This window comes from Argopecten irradians, chromosome 6, assembly GCF_041381155.1.
Source record: "Argopecten irradians isolate NY chromosome 6, Ai_NY, whole genome shotgun sequence".
In the NCBI taxonomy this organism is placed as follows: Eukaryota; Metazoa; Mollusca; class Bivalvia; order Pectinida; family Pectinidae; genus Argopecten; species Argopecten irradians.
In genome coordinates, this window is record NC_091139.1 from 38,543,965 (window position 1) to 38,569,597 (window position 25,633).

Sequence of the window (25,633 nt, forward strand, 5' to 3'; positions counted from 1 at the left end):
ATCGATGTGAATGGATACATATTATGAAACTAATAATTGTTATGACCCACAAGTTGGATCAAGATATGTTTTAAAGTTTAACCGTTCCCATTAATTCCATTGTTCTCTCATCGTCTTCTATAACTGACGAGGAGTTTTACCCATAATACCGTCTGTCTGCATTATTTTCGCACAATTACAAATGTAATGAACTTGTTGAGCAGTGGGCGGGCTTGGCAACCTATAACGAAAGTTTGATAACATGTCTGAAATCTAAGAATATTTTTTACAACTATATATCACTTTCATATTTGTTTTAAGATGGTTTTCTATACGTTGTGGTATATTATCAGTGTAAGTATTATCTACCTAGTTCTTTTCTAACCATTTGTGCTTAGATGTAAGGTATAAGAATGTATAAAACATGCCACAAATATTTTGGGATAAACGTATACAGTTATCACTGTCTATGCTCGTATTTAAACGAAGCACTTAAGAAGTACTTAATAAAGCCACTTAAAAATCTCTCCATGAGAAATGGCTGTGGTTATCCCAGTGGTACTGTTATATATCTTTGTTTACGTGCCCCAACACACTATATCCCTTATCTAAATGACTAAACCCTAAAGAAAGTCTGCGAGCCCCCGAGAAGTGGCGGGAGCAGCGCATCAATCACTGATAACGCATCATCTCACTTTTCTATTGCATGCACTTGTCACTTGTTTTTGATCCTTTAATTCTGTTTTTAAATTTTGTTCCGTTAAGAATTTTGGTCTTGAACTGACAAAAAATATGACAGTGACGTATGTATTTTGCTGGCACGTAATGCAGTTCAGTGGAGACGTCATCCCAAGTATGTCACTCTCGCTGTGAATCAGTACTTCTTGGAACACTTGACCGAATAATTGTTCATAATCCAGTATTATTTCTCCAAAAGATAACATTAAGGTTATGACATGTGTTAGAGTTGATGCTTTGATAAGTACCGCACTCACAAACCACTTTTGTATTTCTATGGACGATTAAGAGAAAGTGGGAAATACATAATCCGTACTTTGCTCAACAGAATATTACTACACTTATTCTGATGACGTTATCATAGATACTTGCATAGTCATAAGGCTGAATCCTCTGAACAAGCAATAAAGAAAAGACAATTCTCGTTCGTCATGTGTTGTGTGTTGATCGCCAAATCCATTATTTAATCTAGAATTCAGACAGGTTTATTTCTTTACAATATGGTGACTATTTTCTATCTGTACAAAGCTTGTGTCGGCATTATGGAATGAAATCTAATGTGACAGACCATATGACATAACCAGTGTAAATAACTCTGTGTCATTATCTGTATTGTCTTAATGGATATAAACAATATAAACGATATCTCATCTACTAAAACATTACATAGCTAACACCAATTTAATATTATATTCACAAAGTATTTTAAACTACACCACACGTCCTTCAACAATTCAGCGAGAACACTCAATATGGCCTAACCGATACTAAATCTCGAAGACTAAACTCCATCTTTCATAAGAATTCTAATTATCTATTGCTATTTTAATAATCACGTGTACTATTACATTATTAATAGTACGAAGTGAAAGTTTGGAAAAAAGAACTATGCTCAAGATATTATGAATGATTCGTAGATGGGTTTACAAAATACATATAAGATATAAATTAGTTTTGAGTTAGGACTACGCGAGCGGTACTATAGGTCAACGGCATTTATACTCGGAAGAAATTACGATCGACAGGAAATAGAGGATCCTTATACTTTTGATCCACTTTTATCGTTAACAAACACATTTCAATGTTCAAGTTGATATCAAACATAACTAGGTAAAAATTTTGAAACCAATATTTCACTCTCGCAACACCCACTTCCTGTTGTTTTAGAATGGTGAAAGGTCGCAAAGTGACAAGACATTAAAAAATGATGATGTCATAATGATGTTATGTGATAACGTTTGAGTTAAACATGTAAAGAGGTCTTCTAGTGGTAACCATCCCTTTTAAAATGGATTTCCATATCTGATACACAGCGTCCTCAATCCTCAATCCTTACAGAAACATAAAGGCTCTGGCATAAAGTTGCATTACTATTTAAAATATATAGCAGATACATGTATATTGCTGCAATGCATAAATCATATATATGTTAAATATATATGGAACAAGGAAGTAATTCCAACCGTGTGGACAAAAAAATGTCAAATTTACGCGGCGATCTGCCCTTTATCAAGACACACAAAACGAATACCGATAGTCAGGTTTGTTCTGTTTGATAGACCAGCGGTGATTGTTGATTCTGACGTTGAGTGGACCACCGGTTTCCCCAACGTATTGCATTGTGCATTTCCTACAAGAGAGGAGGAGGAAGATGACATTGCTGGATTTGCACGTGAGGTTCTATCGGATGTTGTATGCTTTGTTGTTGATAGCACATTCAAATGTGTCTGTGGATGCTGTGTAAGGACACATTTTTACATTTTTTGGTCTGCGGTAGGCTAGTAGCGGTTGCTCTGGGAAAATACGCCTAAGGCCACACGGTTGGATTTTTTTGTCCACACGGTTGGAATTACTTCCTTGTCCCATATTTACCACTTGAAGTAATTTGTATCCTACAGACTTACGTTTGATAGGATCCCATGTCATCTGTATCACCAAATAAGCACACTCCCTGATCCCCATTTAGGTCATCTGACCTATTGTCATCATGTATCGTCCGTCGTCGTGCACCGTCCGCCTTGTGCCGTCCACACCGTAAACTTTTCATTTAAACGACTTCTTCTCAATAACCGGAAAGGCCCAGTGTACTGATATTTGACCTGTGACATGCTGGGATGAAGGGCTACTAAGTTTGTTCAAATGAATGACTTTGACCTTCATTTAAGGTCACAGGGGTGAAATAGGCTAAAACCTTCTTGTGAATAACTAAGAGGCCTTGAGACCTGAAATTGGGCCTCTGACATGCTGTGGTGGAAAAGTGTGTTTAAATGAATGACCTTGATCATAGGGGTCATATAGGCAAAAACATTTTTATACGACCTCTTGTGAATACATAGCTAAGGGGCCTAGAGACATGATATTTATTCTGTGACATGTTAGGATGGAGAGCCTGCTCAAATGAATGACCTTGACCGCCATTCAGGGCCACGGGGGTCAAATAAAATAAAATTTATTAAACGACTTTTTGTGAATAACTAAAAAGTCTAGAGACCCGATATTGTGCCTGTGACATGCTTGCATGAAGGGCTACTACGTTTGTTCAAATGAATGACCCTCATGACCACAAGTTTACATAATCTTCAAACAACTTCTTGTGAATTCCTAATAGGCTTAGAGACCATATATTTGGCATGTTGCAAGCTGGGAAGGAGGGGGGGGGGCTACCAAATTTGTTCAAATGAATGACAGACATTCATTCCAGATCAAAAGGGTTGAATAGGCTTACAATTTTATACGTCTTCTTTTGAATAACTAAGGGGCCTAGAGATCTGGTATCCGGTCCGTGACAAGGTGGTATAGAGAGCTAACAATTTTGTTCAAATGAATGACCTTGACCGCCATTCAAAATCACAGGGGTCAAATAATCTAAAATCATTTAGCAAACTCTTGTCTATAGCTAAGAGACCTAGAGACCTGATTTTGGAATTGTAGCATGTTGGAATGAAGGGACATTGTTTTTTTTTTTTTTTTTTTTTTTTTTTTTTTTTTTAAACGAATGATCTTTACCTTTATTTAAGGTCTAATTCATCAAACTTGAACTTCTTCTATCAAAAAAGTTATATTATATTGCCTTAATTGTATGCCACTACTATATTCTTTGAAGTGTTGTATTGTGCTAACAGTCCGATGGGACACATGTTTAACAAGAACAAAGGTAATATAAAAGTTTGAAAACAACAAGGGTCATTTTTACAGGCCTTATGATGTAATATTGTTTTTAGAATTAACTTGCATTGATAATAGATTGTTTTGGATTAATGAATCATGAATTATCTGGCATTAAATGAAAATTTAGCGTTGGAATGCATGGTTTTAACACATAATGATACCGGCAATAAACAAATATTGTCAAATCCAGTGACATCATCTCACTACATTCACTTGTAACTTAAAATGATATCACATAATTCCAGTGACGATTCCATAATCCTTGTCCTTCATACACACCGACCTCTTATATAGCTAATTCACTGCTTGAATGGAAGGTAAAGAACTATTTGAGCAAGAGATTAAGGGAGTAGTCATAATTTGCTGTTATACTGCGGAATGTAGCAGCAATATTGCGCAACATCCCTTTGGTTTTTCTGTGTAGGATATTTCTAGTATAATGAGTATGATAAGCTGTGCTATTTCTACAAAATTTGGGAAATATCTTGTCCAATCCATCTTCATATCCCATATGATATGTCCTTTTTCTTCGTTTGAAGTCACATATCGCCCGTTTAAGAGTTAATATCACTAAAGAGCAGAGTTACTTGTATGCGAGTTGTTTCCCCTTTTGGATCCTTGTATGGTTAAGAAGACTGCTTATGCCTTTTAGTGAGTCTCAGTTTCACATTGAAATCATGTCCGTTCAATAGCATTACATCTCAGTCAAGGTATTTTGTTAGTGCAGATATAGATATTTGTCTTTGTTTAGTCTTTGTTTGTACGCGCCCACATTTCTCCAATGCCGGAAGTATGGAAACCCTACTCTTCCGGTATCATTGTTTCCTTTTATGTCTCACAGCTCCAATATGTATACTTTGCACACATACAACAGTAAAATGCAGACTATTTTCGTTCTTGTCCTAGCCTCGAGTCCAACAATGGCATCAATCTGCACTTACTCCAGTAATGTTTGAATTCGTTGTATATCAAAGCCTTCATATTACTACATTTTCATAGAATTAAATTAATTCCCTTACAGTACAACATGAAATATTCTTCGAAGTTTTCATGGTTCTAATGGGACTAATTCACATACCAAGTGATTTCTGATAACGTTCGTAAGGAATTGTTGTTTCTATTGTGATGGAATGATTGGTGACGAGTATGCTTGGAATGTTTGTTTGAGACCAAAGCATGCCTGGATTGCCTGCTTGGTAGGAGCATGACTGGATTGTCTATTTGGGAGCATGCCTGGATTGTCTGTTTGGGAGCATACCTGGATTGTCTATTTGGGAGCATGCCTGGATCGTCTGTTTGAGAGCATGCCTGGATTGTCTGATTGGGAGCATGCCTGGATTATCTGTTTGGGAGCATGCCTGGATTGTCAGTTTGAGAGCATGCCTGGATTGTCTGATTGAGAGAAGCATTGGTTGTATGTTTTGGAGCATGCCTAGATTGTTTGTTTGAGAGGGACATGCCTAGATTGTCTGTTTGAGAGCATGTACGGATTGTCTGTTTTAGAAGAGCATGCCTGGATTGTCTGTTTTAGAAGAGCATGCCTGGATTGTCTGTTTGGGAGCATAGCATGCCTGGATTGTCTGTTTGGGAGCATGCCTGTATTGTCTGTTTAAGGAGCATGCCTGGATTGTCTGTTTGGTAGGAGCATGCCTGGATTATCTGTTTGGGAGCATGCCTGTATTGTCTGTTTGATTAGTATGCCTGGATTGTATGTTTGGGAGCATGTCTGGGTTATCTGTTTGAGAGCATGCCCGGATTGTGTGTTTTGGAGCACGTCTGAATTTTCAGTTTGGCGCCATGCCTGGATTGTCTGTTTGGCGCCATGCCTGGATTGTCTGTTTGGGAGCATGCCTGTATTGTCTGTTTGGGAGGAGCATGCCTGGATTGTCTGTTTGAAAGCATGCCTGGATTGTCTGTTTGGGAGCATGCCTGAATTTTCAGTTTTGGAGCATGCCTGGATTGTCTGTTAGTGTGCAGGCCTGGATTGTCTGTTTGGGAGTTGCATGCCTCGATTTTGTGTTTGAGAGGAACATGCCTGGATTGTTTGTTTGGGAGCATGCCTGGATTGTCTGTTTGGGAGCATGCCTGTATTGTCTGTTTGGGAACATATCTGGATTATCTGTTTGAGAGCATGCCTTGATTGTCTATTTGGGAGGGGCATGCCTGGATTGCCTGTTTGGGAGCATGCCTGGATTGTCTGCTTGAGAGCATGTCTGGATTGTCTGTTTGGGAGCATGCCTGGATTGTCTGTTTGAGAGCATATCTGGATTATCTGTTTGGGAGCATGCCTGGATTGTCTGTTTTGGAGGGGCATGCCTTGATTGTCTGTTTGGAGGAGCATGGATTGTTTGTTTGGGAGCATGTCTGGATTATGTGTATGGGAGCATGCCTGGATTGTATGTTTGGGAGTATGTCTGGAATGTCTGTTTGGGAGTATGCATGGATTGTCTGTTTTAGAATTGCATGCCTGGATTGTCTTTTTGGAGCACGCCTGAATTTTCAGTTTGGGGCCATGCCTGGATTGTCTGCTTGGGAGGAGCATGCCTGGATTGTCTGTTTGAATGCATGCCTGGATTGTCTGTTTGGGAGCATGCCTGGATTGTCTGTTAGTGTGCATGCCTGGATTGTCTGTTTGGGAGTTGCATGCCTGGATTTTGTGTTTGAGATGAACATGCCTGGATTGTTTGTTTGGGAGCATGCATGGATTGTTTGTTTGGGAGCATGCCTGGATTGTCTGTTTGGGAACATATCTGGATTATCTGTTTGAGAGCATGCCTTGATTAACTGTTTGGTAGGAGCATGCCTGGATTGTCTGTATGGGAGCATGACTGGATTTTCTGTTTAAGAGCATGTCTGGATTGTCTGTTTGGGAGCATGCCTGTATTGTCTGTTTGAGAGCATATCAGGATTGTTTGTGTGGGAGCATGCCTGGATTGTTTGTTTGAGAGAATAGCATGCCTGGATTGACTGTATGGGAGCATGACTGGATTTTCTGTTTGAGAGCATGTCTGGATTGTCCGTTCAGGAGCATGCCTGGATTGTTTGTTTGAGAGCATGTCTGGATTGTCTGTTTGGGAGCATGCCTGGATTGTTTGTTTGAGAGCATGCCTGGATTTTCTGTTTGGCAGAAGCGTGGGTTGTCTTGAGAGCTTGTTTGTTTGAGAGTATGCCTAGATGGTCTGTTTGAAAGCATGTCTGGATTGTCTGTTTGAGATGAGCATGACTGGTTTGTCTGTTTGAGAGAAGCATACCTGGAATGTCTGTTTAGGAGCATGCCTGCATTGTGTGTTTAGGAGGAGCATGCTTGGATTGTGTGTTTAGGAGGAGCATGGGTTGTCTGTTTGGGAGGAGCATGCCTGGATTGTCTGTTTGAGAGGAGCATGCCTGGATTGTCTGTTTGGGAGGAGCATGCCTGGATTGTCTGTTTGAGAGGAGCATGCCTGGATTGTCTGTTTGAGAGCATGCCTGTATTGTCTGTTTGAGTAGCATGCCTGGATTGTATGTTTGAGTAGTATGACTGGATTGTCTGTTTTGGAGCATGCCTGGATTGTCTGTTTGAGAGCTTGCCTGTATTGTCTGTTTGAGTAGCATGCCTGTATTGTCTGTTTGAGTACTATGCCTGGATTGTGTGTTTGGGAGCATGTCTGGGTTATCTGTTTGAGAGCATGTCTGGATCGTCTATTCAGGAGCATGCCTGGATTGTTTGTTTGAGAGCATAGCATGCCTGGATTGACTCTTTGGTAAGAGCATGCCTGGATTGTCTGTATGGGAGCATGACTGGATTTTCTGTTTGAGATGAGCATGACTGGTTTGTCTGTTTGAGAGAAGCATACCTGGAATGTCTGTTTTGGAGCATGCCTGCATTGTGTGTTTAGGAGGAGCATGCCTGGATTCTGTGTTTAGAAGGAGCATGCCTGTTTGGGAGGAGCATGGGTTGTCTGTTTGGGAGCATGCCTGGATTGTCTGTTTGAGAGCATGCCTGGATTGTCTGTTTGAGAGCATGCCTGTATTGTCTGTTTGAGTAGCATGCCTGTATTGTCTGTTTGAGTACTATGCCTGGATTGTCTGTTTGGGAGCATGTCTGGGTTATCTGTTCGAGAGCATGTCTGGAACGTCTATTCAGGAGCATGCCTGGATTCATGTCTGGGTTGTCTGTGTGGGAGCATGCCTGTACTGTTTGTTTGAGAGCATAGCATGCCTGGATTGACTGTTTGGTAGGAGCATGCCTGGATTGTCTGCATAGGAGCATGACTGAATTTTCTGTTTGAGAGCATGTCTGGATTGTCTGTTCAGGAACATGCCGGGATTGTTTGTTTGAGAGCATATATAGATTGTCTGTGTTGGAGCATGCCTGGATTGCTTGTTTGAGACCATAGCATGCCTGTATTGACTGTATGGGAGCATGACTGGATTTTCTGTTTGAGAGCATATCTGGATTGTCTGTTCAGGAGCATACCTGGATTGTTTGTTTGAGAGCATGCCTGGGTTGTCTGTTTGGCAGAAGCGTGGGTTGTCTGTTTTGGAGCATGCCTAGATGGTCTGTTTGAGAGCATTTCTGGATTGTCTGTTTGAGATGAGCATGACTGGTTTGTCTGTTTTGGAGCATGCCTGCATTGTGTGTTTAGGAGGAGCATGCCTGGATTGTGTGTTTAGGAGGAGCATGCCTGGATTTTGTGTTTAGGAGGAGCATGCCTGTTTGGGAGGAGCATGGGTTGTCTATTTAGCAACATTCCTGGATTGTCTGTTTAAGAGGAGCATGCCTGGATTGTCTGTTTGAGAGGAGCATGCCTGGATTGTCTGCTTGAGAGGAGCATGCCTGGATTGTCTGTTGGAGAGCATGCCTGTATTGTCTGTTTGAGAAGCATGCCTGGATTGTTTGTTTGAGTAGTATGCCTGGATTGTCTGTTTGGGAGCATGCCTGGATTGTCTGTTTGGGAGCATGCCTGGATTGTCTGTTTATGTAGCATGCCTGTATTGTCTGTTTTAGTAGTATGCCTGGATTGTCTGTTTGGGAGCATGTCTGGGTTATCTGTTTGAGAGCATGTCTGGATTGTCTGTGTGGGAGCATGCCTGGATTGTTTGTTTAGGAAGGAGCATGCCTGGATTGTGTGTTTAGGAGGAGCATGCCTGGATTTTGTGTTTAGGAGGAGCATGCCTGTTTGGGAGGAGCATGGGTTGTCTATTTAGCAACATTCCTGGATTGTCTGTTTAAGAGGAGCATGCCTGGATTGTCTGTTTGAGAGGAGCATGCCTGGATTGTCTGCTTGAGAGGAGCATGCCTGGATTGTCTGTTGGAGAGCATGCCTGTATTGTCTGTTTGAGAAGCATGCCTGGATTGTTTGTTTGAGTAGTATGCCTGGATTGTCTGTTTGGGAGCATGCCTGGATTGTCTGTTTATGTAGCATGCCTGTATTGTCTGTTTATGTAGCATGCCTGTATTGTCTGTTTTAGTAGTATGCCTGGATTGTCTGTTTGGGAGCATGTCTGGGTTATCTGTTTGAGAGCATGTCTGGATTGTCTGTGTGGGAGCATGCCTGGATTGTTTGTTTGAAAGCATAACATGCCTGGGTTGACTGTTTGGTAGGAGCATGCCTTGATTGTCTGCATAGGAGCATGACTGGATTTTCTGTTTGAGAGTATGGCTGGATTGTCTGTTCAGGAACATGCCTGGATTGTTTGTTTGAGAGCATATCTGGATTGTCTGTGTGGGAGCATGCCTGGATTGTTTGTTTGAGGGCATAGCATGCCTAAATTGACTGTATGGGAGCATGACTGGAATTTCTGTTTGAGAGCATGTCTGGATTGTCTGTTTGGGAGCATGCCTGAATTGTCTGTTTGGCAGAAACGTGGGTTGTCTGTTTTGGAGCATGCCTAGATGGTCTGTTTGAGAGCATGTCTTGATTGTCTGTTTGGGAGGAGCATGCCTGGATTGTCTGTTTGGTATCATGCCTGGATTGTCTGTTTGAGAGCATGCCTGGATTGTCTGTTTGGCAGAAGCGTGGGTTGTCTGTTTTGGAGCATGCCTAGATGGTCTGTTTTAGAGCATGTCTGAATTGTCTGTTTGAGAGGAGCATGCCTGGATAATCTGTTTGGGAGCATGCCTGGATTTTCTGTTTGAGAGTATGTCTTGATCGTCAGTTCAGGAGCATGCCTGGATTGTCTTTTTGGCAGAAGCGTGGGTTGTCTGTTTTGGAGCATGCCTAGATGGTGTGTTTTAGAGCGTGTCTGAATTGTCTGTTTGAGATGAGCATGCCTGGATTGTCTGTTTGGGAGCATAGCATGCCTGGATTGTCTGTTTGGTAGGAGCATGCCTGGATTTTTTGTTTGAGAGTATGTCTGGATTGTCTGTTCAGGAACATGCCTGGATTGTCTGTTTGAGAGCATATCTGGATTGTCTGTGTGGGAGCATGCCTGGATTGTTTGTTTGAGGGCATAGCATGCCTAAATTGACTGTATGGGAGCATGACTGGATTTTCTGTTTGAGAGCATGTCTGGATTGTCTGTTTGGGAGCATGCCTGAATTGTCTGTTTGGCAGAAACGTGGGTTGTCTGTTTTGGAGCATGCCTAGATGGTCTGTTTGAGAGCATGTCTTGATTGTCTGTTTGGGAGGAGCATGCCTGGATTGTCTGTTTGGTATCATGCCTGGATTGTCTGTTTGAGAGCATGCCTGGATTGTCTGTTTGGCAGAAGCGTGGGTTGTCTGTTTTGGAGCATGCCTAGATGGTCTGTTTTAGAGCATGTCTGAATTGTCTGTTTGAGAGGAGCATGCCTGGATAATCTGTTTGGGAGCATGCCTGGATTTTCTGTTTGAGAGTATGTCTTGATCGTCAGTTCAGGAGCATGCCTGGATTGTCTTTTTGGCAGAAGCGTGGGTTGTCTGTTTTGGAGCATGCCTAGATGGTGTGTTTTAGAGCGTGTCTGAATTGTCTGTTTGAGATGAGCATGCCTGGATTGTCTGTTTGGGAGCATAGCATGCCTGGATTGTCTGTTTGGTAGGAGCATGCCTGGATTATCTGTTTGGGAGCATGCCTGGATTTTCAATTTGGGAGCATGCCTGGATTGTCTGTTAGTGTGCACAACTGGATTGTCTGTTTGGGAGTTGCATGCCTGGATTTTGTGTTTGAGAGGAGCATGCCTGGATTGTTTGTTTGGGAGCATGCCTGGAATATCTGTTTGGGAGCATGCCTGGATTGTCTGTTTGGGAACATATCTGTATTATCTGTTTGGGAGCATGCCTGGATTGTCTGTATGGGAGGGGCATGCCTGGATTGCCTGTTTGGGAGCATGCCTGGATTGTCTGTTTGAGAGCATGTCTGGATTGTCTGTTTTGGATGGGCATTCCTTGATTGTCTGTTTGGGAGGAGCATGGATTATTTGTTTTGGAGCATATCTGGATTATCTGTATTAGAGCATGCCTGGATTGTCTGTATGAGAGGAGCATGCTGGAATGTCTGTTTGGGAGTATGTCTGGAATGTCTGTTTGGGAGTATGCCTGGATTGTTTGTTTGAGAGCATGACTGGATTGTCTGTTTGAGAGCATGCCTGGATTGTTTGTTTGGGAGGAGCATGCCTGGATTGTCTGTTTGGGAGTATGCCTGGATTGTCTGTTTGGGAGGAGCACGCCTGGATTGTCTGTTTGAGAGCACGCCTGGATTGCCTGTTTGAGAGCATGCCTGGATTGTCTGTTTGGGAGTAGCATGCCTGGATTGTCTGTTTGGGAGGAGCATGTCTGGATTGTCTGTTTGGGAGCATGCCTGGATTGTCTGTTTGGGAGGAGCATGCCTGGATTGTCTGTTTGGGAGCATGCCTGGATTGTCTGTTTGAGAGCATGCCTGGATTGTCTGTTTGGGAGGAGCATGCCTGGATTGTCTGTTTGAGAGCATGACTGGATTGTGTGTTTGGGAGGAGCATTCCTGGAATATCTGTTTGGGAGCTTGCCTGGATTATCTGTTTGGGAGGAGTACGCCTGGATTGTCTGTTTGAGAGCACGTCTGGATTGCCTGTTTGGGAGGATTATGCCTGGAATTGTCTGTTTTGGAGGAGCATGGATTGTCTGTTTAGGAACATACCTCTATTGTCTTTTTGAGAGGAACATGCCTGGATTGTCTGCTTTAGAGGAGTATGTCTGGATCGTCTGTTCGGGAGCATTCCTGGATTGTCAGTTTGAAAGCATGCCTTGATTGTAAGTTTGGGAGCACGCCTGAATTTTCAGTTTGGGAGCGTGCCTGGATTGTCTGTTTGGGAACATGCCTGGATTGTCTGTTTGAGAGCATGCCTGGATTGTCAGTTTGGTTGCATGCCTGAATTTTCAGTTTGGGAGCATACCTGGATTGTCTGTAAGTGTGCACGCCTGGATTGTCTGTTTGGGAACATATCTGTATTATCTATTTGGAGCATGCCTGGATTGTCTATTTGGGAAGGGCATGCCTGGATTGCCTGTTTGGGAGCATGCATGGATTGTCTGTTTGAGAGCATGCCTGGATTGCCTGTTTGGGAGCATGCATGGATTGTCTGTTTGAGAGCATGTCTAGATTGTCTGTTTGGGAGCATGCCTGGATTGTCTGTTTTGGAGGGGCATTCCTGGATTGTCTATTTGGGAGGAGCATGGATTGTTTGTTTGGGAGCATATCTGGATTATCTGTATTGGAGCATGCCTGGATTGTCTGTTTGAGAGGAGAATGCCTGGAGTGTCTGTTTGGGAGCATGCCTGGATTGTCTGTTTGAGAGCAAGCTTGGATTGTCTGTTTGGGAGGAGCATGCCTGGATTGTCTGTTTGAGAGCATGCCTGGATTGTGTGTTTGGGAGGAGCATGCCTGGAATATCTGTTTGGGAGCATGCCTGGATTGTCTGTTTGGGAGGAGCACGCCTGGATTGTCTGTTTGGGAGCATGCCTGGATTGTCTGTTTTGGAGGGGCATTCCTGGATTGTCTATTTGGGAGGAGCATGGATTGTTTGTTTGGGAGCATATCTGGATTATCTGTATTGGAGCATGCCTGGATTGTCTGTTTGAGAGGAGCATGCCTGGAGTGTCTGTTTAAGAGCATGCCTGGATTGTCTGTTTGAGAGCAAGCTTGGATTGTCTGTTTGGGAGGAGCATGCCTGGATTGTCTGTTTGAGAGCATGCCTGGATTGTGTGTTTGGGAGGAGCATGCCTGGAATATCTGTTTGGGAGCATGCCTGGATTGTCTGTTTGGGAGGAGCATGCCTGGATTGTCTATTTGAGAGGAACATGCCTAGATTGTCTATTTTAAAGGAGCATGCCTGAATTGTCTGTTTGAGAGCATGCCTGGATTGTGTGTTTGGGAGCACGCCTGAATTTTCAGTTTGGGAGCATGCCTGGATTGTCTGTTAGTGTGCACGCCTGGATTGTCTGTTTGAGAGCATGCCTGGATTGTCTGTTTGAGAGTATGCCTGGATTGTCTGTTTGGGAGGAGCATGCCTGGATTGTCTGTTTGGGAGGAGCATGCCTGGATTGTCTGTTTGGGAGGAGCATGCCTGAATTGTCTGTTTGGGAGCATGCCTGAATTGTCTGTTTGAGTGCATGCCTGGATTGTCTGTTTGGGAGGAGCATGCCTGGAATGTCTGTTTGAGAGTATGCCTGGATTGTCTGTTTGGGAGAAGCATGCCTGGAATGGCTGGTTGGGAGGAGCATGCCTGGATTGTATGTTTGGGAGGAGCATGCCTGGATTGTGTGTTTGGGAGGAGCATACCTGGAATATCTGTTTGGGAGCATGCCTGGATTGTCTGTTTTGGAGGAGCACGCCTGGATTGTCTGTTTGAGAGCACACCTGGATTGCCGGTTTGGGAGGAGCATGCCTGGATTGTCTATTTGAGAGGAACATGCCTAGATTGTCTGTTTTAAAGGAGCATGCCTGAATTGTCTGTTTGAGAGCATGCCTGGATTGTGTGTTTGGGAGCACGCCTGAATTTTCAGTTTGGGAGCATGCCTGGATTGTCTGTTAGTGTGCACGCCTGGATTGTCTGTTTGATAGCATGCCTGGATTGTCTGTTTGAGAGTATGGCTGGATTGTCTGTTTGGGAGGAGCATGCCTGGATTGTCTGTTTGGGAGGAGCATGCCTGGATTGTCTGTTTGGGAGGAGCATGCCTGGAATGTCTGTTTGGGAGCATGCCTGAATTGTCTGTTTGAGTGCATGCCTGGATTGTCTGTTTGGGAGGAGCATGCCTGGAATGTCTGTTTGAGAGTATGCCTGGATTGTCTGTTTGGGAGAAGCATGCCTGGAATGGCTGGTTGGGAGGAGCATGCCTGGATTGTCTGTTTGGGAGGAGCATGCCTGAATTGTCTGTTTTTCGAGGAGCATGGATTGTCTGTTTAGGAACATGCCTGGATTGTCTGTTTGAGAGGAGCATGCCTGGATTGTCTGTTTTAGAAGAGCATGCCAGGATTGTCTGTTTGAGAGCATGCCTGGATTGTATGTTTGAGAGCATGCCTGGATTGTTTGTTTGAGAGGAGCATGACTGGATTGTCCGTTTGAGAGAAGCATGCCTGGAATGTCTGTTTAGGAGCATGCCTGCATTGTGTGTTTAGGAGGAGCATGGGTTGTCTGTTTAGGAACATTCCTGGATTTTCTGTTTGAGAAGAGCATATCTGGATTGTCTGTTTGAGAGGATCATGTCTGGATTGTCTGTTTTGGAGGAGCAAGCCTGGATTGTCTGTTTGAGAGGTGCATGCCTGGATTGTCTGTTTGAGAGGAGCATGCCTGGATTGTCTGTTTGCTATTTGTCTTTTTTGTTTATTTGTATGGTGAGCTTGAAGTCGCCATTTGAAATCTGTCAGCATATCATATACACTAGAAGGTCTATGCGTGTAGATCTACCATTTCACCTAGATGTAAATGTCCCACACTTTAGAGACATACTCTCTAGAGTCAGACTAGTGATGTATATGCCAGGAACATAACCTATTGCTAATGAATCATGGATATTTAAACAACGAAAATGACTTTATAAATTATTCAATGCAGTATCATATCAGATAACCACGACTATTTTAACACACGAAACGGTTTTAAATGTAAATCAAACCTTTTCATGTTAACAAGTACGTAAAAATAAAATAATAAAAGAAGTACGAATTCAACGATTTATGTGACATTAATATAAGACGAGGTGGCAGAGTGGTTAAGGCGATGGACTGCTAATCCATCGGGGTCTGCCCGCGTGGGTTCGAATCCAATCCTTGTCGTAGTTCTCATTTTGACGTCGAAGGAGTCCATAAAACGATAAATGTTTTCCATCCATCTCCATGGTACTTCTAATTTACTTTGGCGTCTGGAATCGACATTTAAGATATTTCTTTTGAATTGAGTTGTTAGGACAGATTCGAATAGAGGTGTATGGCTGGAAACATTGTTCTTGAAATCATTAATGAGAAAGTTTTTTTTTATATATATATATTAGGAGAAACCTTACTCATATGCCATGGGAAATGTAATAATTCATGTTAGCAGACGATGCTGAAACTTTTACATTGAAAACCGCTACCTGTAAAAAAAACAAAAATGAATCCTTAAAAATCTATCAACCTTATTTATTTATTTCAGAGAACGTTTCTCTTGAAACAAATAAAAACGGTTTCGTTGGATCTTTAGAGACCCGATCGCTTGAATTGTTTGCTAAACTTATAAAGATGAATTCGAAAAGAGAAAAAAACTACTGTTTTGGTGGACGTTCAATAGTTTCACTAATTATCTCACAAACGTGAAGTTACAGTTGATTTTATCATGTTTACGTGCACACTGACAAATCTGACATCATGGATTTCATTTGATATTTAAGACGAGTCGGCCTTGAGACAAACTAAGTAAATCTCACCAAACAGTAGATTTGTTGCCGTTTGAATTCCTCGTGAGTTGTTAAGTTGTTCGAACCAACGAACCCCAGTTGTTAGTGCAGTCCATCGTCAGAAAACATTATGTAAAACATAATTGTATTCAATAGTTTATTTACGATATGGATTAGCGGTCCCTCGTCCACTTCGGTCTTACATATCGAAAGGTAGCGATGGTAACATCACAAATAAATCAGTGTTTTTAAATGAAATCACAATGTGGTGCGATATTTCCCATATGGAATTTGCAATACTACTGAAATCCTACGAACAAGGCATAGTATATTATTTCAATGCTTCAATGAATCCATGTATAGTTAAATCAAGTTAAATCAAACTTTCGAAAACGAATGGAATGAGGAGGTATGTACTCCCCGATGTATTAGATTTTCATCATTGCCATGATCGTTTTTATGTCGAAGAAAACACTACGCTTATTTCAAATCAAAATACAACCATATTGTAGCAAAGAAAACAATAAACGAGTGTCATCGTTTCCTAATAGTTAATTGCATTTCTTCATTTCAAAAGTATAGCAATCAATAGTTTCTACAAATGATTCCAGTCCTCAAATCTTTCATAAATATTGTATTAATCTTATATTTCATTGATACACTGTACTTTAATTTAAAACAGAAAATAACGACATAATGCCCAGACCAGGTCAATTGATTATAATCATAAATATGCGATACATTATCCTAGTATCGTTTCGCTGATCATCATAGTGAAGTGTACAAAAAGAGTATGGGATTCGAAACTCTAATTGATTAGCAAAACATCGCCTTGACCACTTGGCCACCTCATCATGCACTTGAAACTTAAAAACAATGATTAATATGAAATTAAAAGAAATTTGTATCAATTAAGAAACATTAAGTGATAATGTCACTGTCATTATGTCAATATCAACACGCAAAACTCAGATTTCGAAATTACAGGACCTTGGCTTCTTAATATTAATTTAAAAGAGAAATAACCATCTGATACGTGATTAAATAGAATCATGATTGGTCGCTGAGGTCGACAATTTCTCAAAGTGCAAGCCAGTGATGACACTACGCCAAACACGTTCTCGGATCTGTGAGACTGGAGTACAGACAGTTAATATGTCATGAACAATCTTCTAATGGGAAAATAAGGGCAACGTTGGAGCTTATTAATAACATTTGTCTTTGAGAGTCAAGAAGTTGAACTTAAGCTCATCCTAGATTAATATGCAGACACTCCGGAGCGAGCAACGACAGATGTGACAAGGGAGGGTTGAAAATATATGTTAGAATGGGACAGACAAATAAAACCACACGGAATAGACATTTTAACAAAACCAGGAATGCGAATTAATTAGCCTTTAGAATTTCATTTGTCATAAGAACATTCTATCATCGGCCAACATTCTGGAAACTAGTTTCAAACTTGATGTTCGCCTTGACAAATGATTGTTTCGGAAGGCTGTGGTATGGCTGTGCTGTGTCTCTTTGTTATAGAGGTAAGTCTTTGCCATTTGAGGGTACTATTTTAATTTTGCTAATTAAATATGCTCCCAAAGACATCATTCTATACAATCTACGAGGACATAGTGTTACAGGTATTATTACAACTGGCATATAAAATTATACCAACCACTTCACTCGTTTTATGCTCAACAGTATCAAAAATGAGCTGATGCTCGAAGAAATGTTTGGAAGAAGCAAGTTTGAAAGGAAGATAAAATTGTATCCTATATTACGTCGCCTCTATTACGATAATACAATAGGAACAGCAGTATTGATAATTCGCTAGAGGCCAGTCTAGACAAGTGAAGCCGACTTTGATTGGAAATTGTCTTGCAGAAATAACACGGATACCTAATCAAGTAATATCTTCTCACACATCACACACCAACTGCTAAATAACTGATAGTACCTAATAAGCAGTTAAACGGCATGTTATTAGTTTTATATGAAAAAGTTCCAAATAAGTAAAGGAGAGACGGGCTTTTTGAATTTTTGAAAATGTTATATTGATAGCTTAGATAATTCAGGAAGGTAATCCCCTGGGTGTGATTTTTTGTGTAAGTGAAATGTATGCGTGTTTTGGAAAGCTGTGCTATGGTCTTTTTTTAAAAACAAAATCCTAGTTTGGATTATGAGCTTGTTTGGTGCCGGAAAATGTTATTTTGATTAAGAGTCTAAATGTCGAGGGCGAAATGGCAGAGTAGAGAGGTTTCGACATATTGCCACTAGCCTGTCATATCTCGGTTTCCAGTTGGAATAACACGTGCGTGTTCAAGTAGTTGTAGCTGATTTAGCAGTTTGGAAACTAAATTGTTGGGGAATGCTGTAGCCATCTTTTGTAAGGTTGTATCCCATATTTATGATTAAATGAATTGACGTATTTGTCTGAGTATCATATCGCTGTTTATTTTCTTGGTAAAAGTACATTGTATTAGTGAAATAACATCTCTTTAGATCTAATTACATATCTATATAATGGCTTAGGAAGTCAGGAACGAATAGTTTAAACCATTTTCAAGAAAAGGCTTTTAATCAAACAAGTTTCCTTCTCCGCTTTTATCGCTGATTTCATATGGACGAGATTGGCGAGTGGTTAAGGCGATGGATTGCTATTCCATTGGGGATAGCGTGGATCCGAATGCTTCGTTTGGCTGTTTGGTTTGTACTAGTATCATATCATTTGACAGCAATGGAACAGAGATTGCTTTATTTTGCTGAGCACTTGAGTGTCATCATAATGACAGTGGGATGACTGGTTTGATAAACTTTGAAAAATGACCATACAATGTAAAACAACTACAAATATGAAAATCTGTGCATTTAGAAGTCGATGTAATATCAGAAAAAAATAAAATCCGTAATTTTTCATTTTTTCCTTACTTTATATATATAATTCTTGTTTACAATCAACTTAAAAAATAATGGTAATATCTATCTGACCGTTCACAAGATATTATCTCACAATTGCCCTGCAGGTAGGCGTGAGAATTGCATCTGCTGCCCCTATTGCATGATAACTCTAAATCTCAATTATCAGATCTCAATTCTAAGATAAAAGATAAAATATATTGGATTTCTGTCTCAATTTTCTAAAGCTACTAGATAAAGGTTCCATATCTAGTAGCCTTTTACGATCATGCAATGGGGCAGTAGGCCCAATTCTAACATTATACTTACAATGTATGTATTGCTTCAGAATCTGTCATAAACTTAATTAGCCTAAACACTTTATAAAAATGAACATAAGATACATAGTTGACAGCCGATTGCTTTCATCGAATATGACCAAATTCATCACTATCACCCACTTCATATGACCATAAGTTGCAAAAATCTTAGCCAGAGCATCACAAAATCCAAATAAACCTCTAAACGTCACTTTAAAGCCATGAAATGGTTGTAAAATTTAAGCATTTTCATCTATGTAACCACAAAATTAGGTCGCCTTTTACTATATCATACAGTGAGGCAGCAGCCACAATTATACTATTCTAACTTTAGTGAAGGTGTTGCGTGATACAATGTCATTTCATTCGCTTTTGTGCCTCAGTTATGTCTGCAAGAACTCGTATTGTGTTGTTATGTCTCCATAGCAGCCTGTATATTGAGATTCAAGATCACCATCATTCGCCACTAGCTTATATAGAGGATCGACCAAATACTGTCATACATTGTTCTTGGCATAGATGTGATACTGTAGACTCAATATTTCACAATACTTATTATTAAAAGGTTTATCTTTAAATTATCAAAGTGTTTTTCCCCGATAAGTTGCATTTGCTCTTGTAGCTAGCTTGCTCGTGTTAACATATTTCTGTCTTTGCCTTTCCTTTCCAACTCCCCTTCTTTCCATCTGTCGTCGTCCCCGGGTGTTTGCTTTTACCACTACTGGATGATCTGAAATTCAATAATTTCTTGACTAACACAAAACTAAAGCTTTTGATCAGAATAATTTCGAAATCCAATGTTTACGTCTTGGTCTACACAGGTTACTTCAAAATGTATGATTTTTTCTGAAACATAGACAAATGCTTTCTTTGAAACTTGAAACACTCGGTTACGTGTAGTTTGCTAAGCAATTAAAACGAATTCAAGAGAGCAACAGAAATTTAATTTACTTAGTATACTTTTGCGCCTTTATATCTCTAATATGATACATATTGGACGAGGTGGCCGAGTGGTTAAGGCGATGGACTGCTAATCCATTGGGGTCTCCCCGCGTGGGTTCGAATCCCATCCTCGTCGTTTATTTTGCTGCATTTGATTGTGGGCCCGAACTTATATCGAATAATTCGACACCAATGGAACTGAGAATGCTTAATTTTCTGAGCATTTGGGTGTCTGGTTTTATGACTTTTGAAAAAAGAAATGTCAGGAAGATATTTGATTAAATAATTTCATCTTGATATATAATTCTGGTTTGGATTACGACTTTGTTTTCAGCCAGTTAATGCTATTTCATAAAGAGTCTAAATATATAGGGCCTAAGTGGCCGAGTAGAGAGGTTTTGACATTTTGCCACTAGCCTGCCATTTCTTGACTTCTATTTGGAATCCCACGAGTAGTAGCAGTTGTAGTTGTCGGTAAATGCCTATTTCGCCAGTTGTTCTGGGTACTCCGATCTTGTTTCTCCTGATGCTGGCTCGTCCTTACATGGCCCTGAATGTTATCAGAACGTAGAAACATATTAAGATATGTACAGAAGGATTTACGATATGACAGGTCAATTGAATATTATCATTTTTTGAAATGTTCACTCTATTGTGGCTGTGCGTTTAAGAATACTGACAACTGTAAAAGCGTCGACGTTGACTGGCTTGAAGATGTTTTAAGTTTGCATAATTGCATGCTATAATATTTAGTTGAAGCTATACCTTAGGAAAGCTTTACTCATTGACTTTCTCTTAACCTTAGTTGATGTTGTAGGAAACTGATTTTGCTTAGAAATTTCTGCAGCCGACTCTATCAGGTAGAGTCAGGAGTCCATAATACCTATTTTCTAATTTATTGGCCTTTTCCGAAAGCTTTAGACACTGTCAGTTGCTTTGGAATTTGTGTATGATATGTGAGAACATTTTACTCAGTAAGGACTTCATTTTGTTTCTACAAGACAATTTTTCTTCAATTCCTTCGACTAAGCTCCATCAGATTCTCGAAACTGCTGCTCCAATTGTATGATCGTAACAGAGAGGATCTATTTTTTATATTAAATTTTCTTTTTTTCATTACACGATTTCTTCCACATGTCTCTTTTGGCACTGCCTCACTTTGGGCGACCATTGATCTTAAAGCGTGTGGGTATTTGATTTTGCCAGATGCATTAATATGACTGTGACATGAGTGGGAATACAGTGCGATGTTAATTCGGAGTATACTGAAATAACATAATAGAAATATTGTTCTGAAATAGCCAAGCATTTCCTCTAAAACAAAACTGCACACCATGGTAATACCAAAGCTTCCAAAACGCACATACATGTCACTCACACAACACATCGTATTAAGGGAATTCGGTTCTTAAATGGTCTAAGCTGTTAATGGGACGTTTATAATAATCAGCAAACACATCTGTCCATTCATTATTTGATCTTATCTCGTAAAATTAATAACATGCTGTCCGACTGGGTACATTGTCTTTTCCTTCGATTTTGTGTCTCATTATTGTTTGCAAGAACTCGTATTGTATTGTTATGTCTGCATGGCAACCTGTATTTTGAGATTCAAGACCACCGTCATTCTCCACTAGTTTTTAATAGATGGGCGACGAAATCATGTCATAGTTTGTTATTGGCATAGATGTGATACTGTAGACTCAATATTTCACAATACTTATTATTAAAAGGTTTATCTTTAAATTATCAAAGTGTTTTTCCCCGATAAGTTGCATTTGCTCTTGTAGCTAGCTTGCTCGTGTTAACATATTTCTGTCTTTGCCTTTCCTTTCCAACTCCCCTTCTTTCCATCTGTCGTCGTCCCCGGGTGTTTGCTTTTACCACTACTGGATGATCTGAAATTCAATAATTTCTTGACTAACACAAAACTAAAGCTTTTGATCAGAATAATTTCGAAATCCAATGTTTACGTCTTGGTCTACACAGGTTACTTCAAAATGTATGATTTTTTCTGACACATAGACAAATGCTTTCTTTGAAACTTGAAACACTCGGTTACGTGTAGTTTGCTAAGCAATTAAAACGAATTCAAGAGAGCAACAGAAATTTAATTTACTTAGTATACTTTTGCGCCTTTATATCTCTAATATGATACATATTGGACGAGGTGGCCGAGTGGTTAAGGCGATGGACTGCTAATCCATTGGGGTCTCCCCGCGTGGGTTCGAATCCCATCCTCGTCGTTTATTTTGCTGCATTTGATTGTGGGCCCGAACTTATATCGAATAATTCGACACCAATGGAACTGAGAATGCTTAATTTTCTGAGCATTTGGGTGTCTGGTTTTATGACTTTTGAAAAAAGAAATGTCAGGAAGATATTTGATTAAATAATTTCATCTTGATATATATAATTCTGGTTTAGATTACGACTTTGTTTTCAGCCAGTTAATGCTATCTCATAAAGAGTCTAAATATATAGGGCCTAAGTGGCCGAGTAGAGAGGTTTTGACATTTTGCCACTAGCCTGCCATTTCTTGACTTCTATTTGGAATCCCACCAGTAGTAGCAGTTGTAGTTGTCGGTAAATGCCTATTTCGCCAGTTGTTCTGGGTACTCCGATCTTGTTTCTCCTGATGCTGGCTCGTCCTTACATGGCCCTGAATGTTATCAGAACGTAGAAACATATTAAGATATGTACAGAAGGATTTACGATATGACAGGTCAATTGAATATTATCATTTTTTGAAATGTTCACTCTATTGTGGCTGTGCGTTTAAGAATACTGACAACTGTAAAAGCGTCGACGTTGACTGGCTTGAAGATGTTTTAAGTTTGCATAATTACATGCTATAATATTTAGTTGAAGCTATACCTTAGGAAAGCTTTACTCATTGACTTTCTCTTAACCTTAGTTGATGTTGTAGGAAACTGATTTTGCTTAGAAATTTCTGCAGCCGACTTTTTCAGGTAGAGTCAGGAGTCCATAATACCTATTTTCTAATTTATTGGCCTTTTCCGAAAGCTTTAGACACTGTCAGTTGCTTTGGAATTTGTGTATGATATGTGAGAACATTTTACTCAGTAAGGACTTCATTTTGTTTCTACAAGACAATTTTTTCTTCAATTCCTTCGACTAAGCTCCATCAGATTCTCGAAACTGCTGCTCCAATTGTATGATCGTAACAGAGAGGATCTATTTTTTATATTAAATTTTCTTTTTTTCATTACACGATTTCTTCCACATGTCTCTTTTGTCACTGCCTCACTTTGGGCGACCATTGATCTTAAAGCGTGTGGGTATTTGATTTTGCCAGATGCATTAATATGACTGTGACATGAGTGGGAATACAGTGCGATGTTAATTCGGAGTATACTGAAATAACATAATAGAAATATTGTTCTGAAATAGCCAAGCATTTCCTCTAAAACAAAACTGCACACCATGGTAATACCAAAGCTTCCAAAACGCACATACATGTCACTCACACAACACATCGTATTAAGGGAATTCGGTTCTTAAATGGTCTAAGCTGTTAATGGGACGTTTATAATAATCAGCAAACACATCTGTCCATTCATTATTTGATCTTATCTCGTAAAATTAATAACATGCTGTCCGACTGGGTACAGTGTCTTTTCCTTCGATTTTGTGTCTCATTATTGTTTGCAAGAACTCGTATTGTATTGTTATGTCTGCATGGCAACCTGTATATTGAGATTCAAGACCACCGTCATTCTCCACTAGTTTTTAATAGATGGGCGACGAAATCATGTCATAGTTTGTTATTGGCATAGATGTGGTACTGTAGACTCAATATTTCACAATACTTATTATTAAAAGGTTTATCTTTAAATTATCAAAGTGTTTTTCCCCGATAAGTTGCATTTGCTCTTGTAGCTAGCTTGCTCGTGTTAACATATTTCTGTCTTTGCCTTCCCTTTCCAACTCCCCTTCTTTCCATCTGTCGTCGTCCCCGGGTGTTTGCTTTTACCACTACTGGATGATCTGAAATTCAATAATTTCTTGACTAACACAAAACTAAAGCTTTTGATCAGAATAATTTCGAAATCCAATGTTTACTTCTTGGTCTACACAGGTTACTTCAAAATATATGATTTTTTCTGAATCATAGACAAATGCTGTCTTTGAAACTTGAAACACTCGGTTACGTGTAGTTTGCTAAGCAATTAAAACGAATTCAAGAGAGCAACAGAAATTTAATTTACTTAGTATACTTTTGCGCCTTTATATCTCTAATATGATACATATTGGACGAGGTGGCCGAGTGGTTAAGGCGATGGACTGCTAATCCATTGGGGTCTCCCCGCGTGGGTTCGAATCCCATCCTCGTCGTTTATTTTGCTGCATTTGATTGTGGGCCCGAACTTATATCGAATAATTCGACACCAATGGAACTGAGAATGCTTAATTTTCTGAGCATTTGGGTGTCTGGTTTTATGACTTTTGAAAAAAGAAATGTCAGGAAGATATTTGATTAAATAATTTCATCTTGATATATAATTCTGGTTTGGATTACGACTTTGTTTTCAGCCAGTTAATGCTATCTCATAAAGAGTCTAAATATATAGGGCCTAAGTGGCCGAGTAGAGAGGTTTTGACATTTTGCCACTAGCTTGCCATTTCTTGACTTCTATTTGGAATCCCACCAGTAGTAGCAGTTGTAGTTGTCGGTAAATGCCTATTTCGCCAGTTGTTTCTGGGTACTCCGATCTTGTTTCTCCTGATGCTGGCTCGTCCTTACATGGCCCTGAATGTTATCAGAACGTAGAAACATATTAAGATATGTACAGAAGGATTTACGATATGACAGGTCAATTGAATATTATCATTTTTTGAAATGTTCACTCTATTGTGGCTGTGCGTTTAAGAATACTGACAACTGTAAAAGCGTCGACGTTGACTGGCTTGAAGATGTTTAAAGTTTGCATAATTACATGCTATAATATTTAGTTGAAGCTATACCTTAGGAAAGCTTTACTCATTGACTTTCTCTTAACCTTAGTTGATGTTGTAGGAAACTGATTTTGCTTAGAAATTTCTGCAGCCGACTCTATCAGGTAGAGTCAGGAGTCCATAATACCTATTTTCTAATTTATTGGCCTTTTCCGAAAGCTTTAGACACTGTCAGTTGCTTTGGAATTTGTGTATGATATGTGAGAACATTTTACTCAGTAAGGACTTCATTTTGTTTCTACAAGACAATTTTTTCTTCAATTCCTTCGACTAAGCTCCATCAGATTCTCGAAACTGCTGCTCCAATTGTATGATCGTAACAGAGAGGATCTATTTTTTATATTAAATTTTCTTTTTTTCATTACACGATTTCTTCCACATGTCTCTTTTGGCACTGCCTCACTTTGGGCGACCATTGATCTTAAAGCGTGTGGGTATTTGATTTTGCCAGATGCATTAATATGACTGTGACATGAGTGGGAATACAGTGCGATGTTAATTCGGAGTATACTGAAATAACATAATAGAAATATTGTTCTGAAATAGCCAAGCATTTCCTCTAAAACAAAACTGCACACCATGGTAATACCAAAGCTTCCAAAACGCACATACATGTCACTCACACAACACATCGTATTAAGGGAATTCGGTTCTTAAATGGTCTAAGCTGTTAATGGGACGTTTATAATAATCAGCAAACACATCTGTCCATTCATTATTTGATCTTATCTCGTAAAATTAATAACATGCTGTCCGACTGGGTACATTGTCTTTTCCTTCGATTTTGTGTCTCATTATTGTTTGCAAGAACTC

The 25,633-nt window shown here is 39.9% G+C and overlaps 4 non-coding genes across 4 annotated transcripts; all 4 read left to right on the plus strand.

Annotated features, from left to right (window-relative positions):
- Window positions 1-15,008: 15,008 nt before the first annotated feature.
- On the plus strand, window positions 15,009-15,090 carry Trnas-gcu (transfer RNA serine (anticodon GCU)). The gene has a single exon. It is a non-coding gene; the product is annotated as a tRNA-Ser (tRNA).
- Window positions 15,091-19,894: 4,804 nt separating this feature from the next.
- Window positions 19,895-19,976, plus strand: Trnas-gcu (transfer RNA serine (anticodon GCU)). Its single transcript has one exon. It is a non-coding gene; the product is annotated as a tRNA-Ser (tRNA).
- A 2,028-nt stretch (window positions 19,977-22,004) lies between these two features.
- Window positions 22,005-22,086, plus strand: Trnas-gcu (transfer RNA serine (anticodon GCU)). The gene has a single exon. It is a non-coding gene; the product is annotated as a tRNA-Ser (tRNA).
- Window positions 22,087-24,117: 2,031 nt separating this feature from the next.
- Window positions 24,118-24,199, plus strand: Trnas-gcu (transfer RNA serine (anticodon GCU)). Its single transcript has one exon. It is a non-coding gene; the product is annotated as a tRNA-Ser (tRNA).
- Window positions 24,200-25,633: the final 1,434 nt, after the last annotated feature.